Source organism: Cynoglossus semilaevis, chromosome 1 (assembly GCF_000523025.1).
Source record: "Cynoglossus semilaevis isolate Cse_v1.0 chromosome 1, Cse_v1.0, whole genome shotgun sequence".
NCBI classification, from domain to species: Eukaryota; Metazoa; Chordata; class Actinopteri; order Pleuronectiformes; family Cynoglossidae; genus Cynoglossus; species Cynoglossus semilaevis.
The window spans coordinates 9,012,988-9,019,973 of record NC_024307.1 but is presented as its reverse complement, the minus strand read 5'-3'; the positions used below and the strand labels follow the sequence as shown (position 1 = coordinate 9,019,973).

Below are 6,986 nucleotides of genomic sequence, written 5' to 3'. Positions count from 1 at the left end.
GGCTGGCAGCTGGTCACGGAACTGGTACAAAAGATTTTCAACCGCACTGTTCCTGAGGATGACATGAAAACACAGTCATATACACAGGTTCACGTGGGTTATAGTAAAACTATTATTTTTATTTTTATTGATAGAAAGGTAAAGATTCTGGTTTCCAGAGTGTCTGTAAAATGAACATGGGATTAAAACAGGACGTCAGGATCCTTTCTGAACTACAAGCTCATTTAAAGCACAGAAATCTAAAATCTACATTATTAGATTAGACAGTTATCACTCAAGTGTTTGTTTGGTTTGTTGTTGTTGTTTTTTTTTGACCAGTACAATGTCAGGCATTTATAGTCCGGTACAATCCAGCCAGCATGTCTGTGTGGGTCTAAAATGGATGTAGGCATGAACAGAAATATGGGCCACATGTGACCAAATCTATAAGGGTGTCACTTGTCCAACACACTGTGCACACACTGGCTGGGAGTTAATATGCAGTCAAAAATTACACGGACTAATGTCAGGAGTGACTCGTTAACTTTTTTACCTTGAACTGTTGGTCTGAGCGACACCTTCTCCAAACCAGACGCATTAACACCAGTCAGACGACCACTGCATTATTTTCTCATCTTCCTGTCAGTGTTGTTTTGATGTAAAGTTCTTTTCACTGAATCGGTGAGTAATTCTAGGTGTAATGATTTGATATGTGATGTTTAACGACACTGTGCAAGTTTGAATGACAATAAAATCAAGTGTGAAAATATTTCCGGTAAATCCCAAACTCATTGATTCAATAAAATTCCTCGTGTCTTTTTAGTACAACATTTATTGATTCAACAAAATTCCTCGTGTCTTTTTAGTACAACTACAGAGACAATTTTAGAATTTAACTCAAAATTCATCCAATAATAAACAGGCAATATAGATATATATGTATATATATATAATGTATATAGGTATCAACATATACATATATATCTATATATAGATATATTTAGATATATATACCTCAACTTGATTTTTTGTTGAGTTTGATGATCAATGGTCGACTTGATATATATATAAATATAGATATATACATATATTTTTATATATATATACACAGTACACTATGTGTGTGTATATTTGTGTGTATATATGAAAAAATGTGCACCTATGCAGACATATATAAATATATATTAAGCACAGTCGTGTTAATTTGATATACAGTTTTCATTAGACATTCCATAGAGATACATGCATAAGATAAAATTATCATCTTGGAGGGACCCAACGTAAAGACACTAAAAAATGCTAACCATGGTAAAGAAACTAAACATAAATTTGGGTCATATATTTAATCCAACTTCATCTTGGTAAAAAAAAGAAAAATACTGTATGAGAAAAGATTTGTTTACAAAACTGTGACTAACACATACTCCTAGGTGCTAAAAAAAAATCACCATTTATGTCAAGCTTTTCAAATATTATCTTTAGGCGGATTACGTTTTTTTGTTCTGCATCATTGAAATTTGCAGGCAATTTACATCATTTAATTGCCCCAATTTCTCATCTCTTAATACAATATGTAATCTTTTTTTTAACAAACTCAATATGAGTTTCCCTGGTTATTTTTTAATGGCGTCTCCTTCTGCTTGGCCTCAAAGAACATGGGGGAGCTCACCGTGTCCACAGCTGTCGTCGTCACCTCTGCTGTCCTCAGGCTGAACATCTGGGACATTACAGATTCTGAAATAAATAAATAAAACATCCAGTAAATAGTAGACAAAACTGGCAGATAGAAAAGCACGGTTAAAAAGAGAGTTGTTGGCTGAGGTACCGTGTGACGTTTCTGTCTGGCTGAGTGACTGCATTGACGGAGCCACCGAGGACAAGGTTGAAAAAAAGCGAGACCTGTCAGAAATATAATCACAGTAAATCCAATGTTTTATCGATTCTCTGATGACACACACACGTTCTGGCAATAAAAGTTACAGCAAGTGTCGCTTAAGACTAGAGGCAAAGTTCACAAAAAATAGATGAAGAGAAGGACGCAGGGAGGTTTGAATTTATTTATTTATTTATTTTAAAGGTTGACAATATGGTAGATAATGTGGTTGGAAATACAGCGACACTCCCTTAAAGAACCGACGCAAGATAAGAGGGAGAGTTCAGGCTCAGCAGGTCGGCGATGAAGTTGAAGAGAAGCTGCCTGATGGGAGACAAAGTTTGCCATCTGGTGGTCAGCATTTACTATTGACTGAATACATATTAATGACACTTAATTATTATTATTTATTTATCAAGTCAATATTGAATTGACTATATTTGACAATTTCGTTGTCAATTTAATTAAAAAGCAGCATTTATCCTTCTATTCGCTGCCTAAATTGATATTCGTGTCTCGTGTGTTCCACTAGAGGGAACCAAAGGGACATAGTTTGATTGAAGAGATTAATTCCTTACGGGTGATAAATGGATTAAATCAGTTACGTGGGTCTTTTTTTTTTTACATTGTTAATTTTCAATAGAAAAAAACATATTAACAAAAGACAACATGGACAATTATATAAAGGCAGGATTATTTATTCATCTTAATTGGGTTTACTGCTCGAGGCTGTACAGATGACGCAGCAAACAATGCTCAGAGGACAAACACAGACCTGGCCCTGAAAAATCTGGGTCACTTTTTATGCTGTGTGAATGAAGACAAAGCTTCACAGCTGTCACTCATTTCACTCAGCGTGTGTTTCTGAGATAAGGAGGGGGTGAGGGGGGGGCAGCAGGTGTACTTGTGTATGTTCCCTGTCTGTATGTGAGCTGGGGGGGTTAATTGGGGGCGCTTGTCACAGGAGGAGACACGTTGAACAGCACCGAGGAAGCTGACACCGACACCGCCTCCTGACATGTCCTGTCTGTCAGCTCGCTTTACGCCCCGCTGCAGACGGCGACGCCATGACACTCTCTCCACAGTGTATCAATTAGGTGACATGGAGGAGGCAGACACCCGTGTGTTTCCCCCGCTCATTGTCTCAGGCTCAGGGAACCGCCTCTGGAGCATGTGCATAAATTCACATGGTTACGCATTCGATTGGCCCCACGTGTTGCCCTCGGGCTCTGGTTAATAATATATTACATATATATAAAAAGGAATATTATTACAGGGTAAAAAAATCAAAATAAAACATTTGCGGAACAGCAAAGTAGTTCAAGGATCATGGATTTTAAAAAAAAAGAAGTAATATAAGAGTAGTAGTAAGTAAGTAGTAGTAAGAGTGTCCACCAGGGGACGACCTCTGACTACAGGTGGGACTGTTAAAGCTCCGCTCTACCGTTACCGTTGCTTCTTTTTTGTGATGTTAAGCAAATATATAATAAACTGGACTACGGATTAAAAAAAAAAAAAAGTTAAATGGGTTCTCAATAATGGCTTGGGGCCCCACTTGGCCCATAAAACCTCAACATCTGGACAGTAACTTGAAGTCAATAATAATTACATTTTTACTGAATTGAATTTTTATATATATATACTATATATATAATATGTAATATATATATCATATATATTATATATATATATATATATATATAAACCTCCCAAAAGTTACCGGAGAGAAACACCAGAGTCCAGACACTCTATGAACTGGGCGATGAGGGAGAGAGGGAAAACTCAGGACCGCAGGTGTTAAAAATATAATGAAAATATATGAATACAGCCTCCGTCCCATGTGATATATCTATAAAAACACGGGCAGTTTTACGCGGCCACATGCAGCAGCAGGACGCCCCAGAGGACGAGGCTGGGAAGAATGGATGTGCTGCTGATGACAGCACGTCACTGAGACGGGAGAAGAAACAACAAATTGAAAATGCTTGTGTGTGTGTGTGTGTGTATGTGTGTGTGTGTTTACTACAAGTGTAGTCTACATATTAATGTGTCTCTGCCTCTTCTGGGTTTTAAAAAGTGGAGTCTAATATCTGCCAAAAACCATTAAAAACAGCACCATGAATAAATATTTTGTTTTCTATCCCAATTTTACTGTCACGCAGGAGCAGTCAGATTTTGATGAGACTGTTTTTTGTTTTGGTTTTTTTTTTATGTCGTTGCTTTAACGGATCTTCCCTCTGTTGTGTTTGTTCATTGTTCTGTCTGACAGGTCGTTGACGAGCCTTATTTTAAACATGAGATTCATGTTGACTCAAAGAAGCTGACAGCGTGTCATTCATGCTCCCTCACTCCTGTCACTTCACTCTAGAACAAAATGCAGCCTTTTAGGACGCCGGCGGGAAATCAGCCTGTAATGTTCGATATTGCACGGAAGGATGCTGCGTGTTAGGAAATATGACCCAGGGGGCACAGGCACCTGCGTGTGGGTTTGTGGGGGGGGGGGGGGTTGTTAACCTTTGGGGCTGTTTTAATAGAAAACCCCAAACTTATCGGGACCAATAGTCGTCGAGCAGAAACAGCCAGGATGTGAGTTTAAAATGTGGGTAAGATTTAAATTTTAGTTTCAAATAAAAGTTAGATTAAGACTAGTAGTCATAAAAACGAAGACATTTGTACCAACCTGTCTGTGTGTGTGTGTTTATGTGTGTGTGTGAATCTTGACGGTTGTGTTTGCATCATTAATGCCACACCACTGAACACATTGTGCTGCTGTTTTTTTTTCCAGGCTTGAATACATTAACACCTTGGTTTATCACTGTGGGAGTGTGTCTACACACACACACACACACACCGCACAGTTGTTCATGTTTTTTAATGCAGATTCATTTTTTGTTTCTATAAGGTGTTACCCTCCCCCAGCCTCCTTCACCCACACCCCCGCCCAAAAGAATCTACTATTGAGTATTTGGGGTTTTTCTGACTCCAGTCACTAAGTTATTATTTGATTTATTTCTTCTTCTGTTAAAGTACAAAGATGTATCTGGTTATATGGTCACAGAAACTGTATTTTACATTAATGAAAATTAGGACTGTCAAACAATCACGTTTGGTCTGATTAATCACAGGGCAGCTATGGATTAATCAGGATTAATCGTCAATAATCCAGATGAATCAATTCTGCATACAACCAAAAAAAAAACCTCAGTTTTTGCAAAGGCAGAAAGACACGACAGCAGGGAGATGTGTGTGTTTTACACCTGTTATTATTTGTGAATGATTCAAACGATGGAATTATTATTGCTGAAAAATATTACAGACAATCATACGAACGTCTGGCTTTATTTTTTAAATTTAGCTTCATTCACGTTCATTTTTGACAGCCCTCAAAAAATGCTCATGTTGCACAGTACTAGTAACAATGTTTTGAGCATGCTCACAGCCCCAAAAACATGCTCAGTAGTGGATTAGGTCTCTGTATGTGGACCTCTCGATGGACTGGCAAACTGTCTGGGGTGGACCCCACCCTCACCCGTACAGCGCCCCCTCAGCTCAAAGTACTTAGCATCAAAGTGTTTTTTTATAAATATTTCCCCCCTCTCTCACATGATATTAATTTTGTTGTGTTTTTTTTATAAATATCTCCCCCCTCTCTCACATGATATTATTTAAAAATATTTAAAAAGAATTATCTTGATTACCTTATCTTGAGTTGCAGGAGTAACTGTGGTCTCTATTTGTTTGAAAATCGGTTCCTTATCTTGAGTTGCAGGAGTTACTGTGGTCTCTATTTGTTTGAAAATCGATCGTATATTATTGATGTTCAAACAACAGTGAGTGTTTGAAACTCTCAAACTATTTTTCCATTCCTTTTTTTTCTGTATCCCCCCGTCTTTGATGGTAGTTTTTTTTTTCCATCTTTTCCACCTCCAGCCTCGCTGCCCTGGCCACTCAACAGGGAGACCTGCGTGAAGTTCTGCCCTTTTCATGGTTTGACAGCACTGAAAGAGGCTGCTGTCTGCCCCAATACCATCAGCCTTTGTGGGCAGTGTGCTGAGCAGTGGGAGCCTCAGTCACCTGTGGACCTACAGAGGAGCCACAGTCAGAACGGAGCTGAGGCGCCGCTTTGGAAACGATGTCGATTGTTCCGTAGGTCTGTTTCTACGACAACAAATCGACGTCTGAGGTTGCTTTAGAATGATAAGAAAACTGATTGTCCTCATATATGAAAATATTCTGCCTATGGAGACATTTGGCAGACAGGACCCCCAGGACCCCCGGGACCCCCTGGTATTTCATTAAAGCTCAACACAACTGTAAGCCTTCATTTCACTCTCCAAAATAGTCTCCCGGAGATCCTTAAGGGCAGGATTAATTTCAGGTTTCTGTTCCAGAAGAGGAAGCAACACCTCCCTCCCTCCTCCCCTCCCTTTCTCTCTCTCTCCTCGTTCTTCAGAGGATCCTACAGCTGTGATTGTGGCCCTGAGCAGAAACCATTTAAATAAAATATAGACCATAGGCCGACCGACCTGCGTCCAGAGAGTCTGCAGGAAAGATCAAGGACGGACGGAGCTTTGTCTCCTCAGCCTTTGTAGGCAGCAGCAGGGAAACACTTTCATCACCGCCGTCGACGGTCTGCTGAGCTGTAAACAAGACTCCACATGATAGAAAGTATTGTTTTAATTTTACTTATTTTTACTTCTTATTGGTAAGAAATTAAATATTTATTACCATGATTGGTGATGAATCCATCCTTATTTTTCACTATGACGTTACTTCCTTGTTTATTCATCAGCGCTCTAGTGTGAGGCAGGAAATTTGAATTTGAATTAGAGTGAACTTTTTCAAATTCCTAATATCCATTTAAAAAAATGTAACACAGTGGGTTTCATAGCTTTTACACATTTTACCACATCATCATTCTGTACCGAAGTAGACTGAAACTACACACACGTAAAGTAAAAAATATGAGCCGTATTTACCAACAAAGACTCACCTAATCATTTAAGAATCACATTATACCACTTGCCACTAGAGGGAGTCCAAGAACCACCAGTACATGGCACATGCACCATAGTTTGAGAACCGCTGCCTAATTTAGAAAATAGTCTTTTTTATAAATAGCAATTAAAAAAAA

At 38.7% G+C, this 6,986-nt stretch overlaps 1 long non-coding RNA gene across 1 annotated transcript in view; it reads right to left on the bottom strand.

The window, feature by feature from the left end:
- Positions 1 to 1,112: 1,112 nt before the first annotated feature.
- LOC112487463 (uncharacterized) overlaps positions 1,113 to 6,986 on the bottom strand; it is a 24,489-nt gene continuing 18,615 nt past the window's right edge. The window contains exons 2-3 of the long non-coding RNA XR_003050552.1: positions 1,805 to 1,878; positions 1,113 to 1,713 (exon numbers count right to left, since the gene is read on the bottom strand). This is a non-coding gene — a long non-coding RNA (uncharacterized LOC112487463). The remainder of the gene's footprint in view (positions 1,714 to 1,804; positions 1,879 to 6,986) is intronic.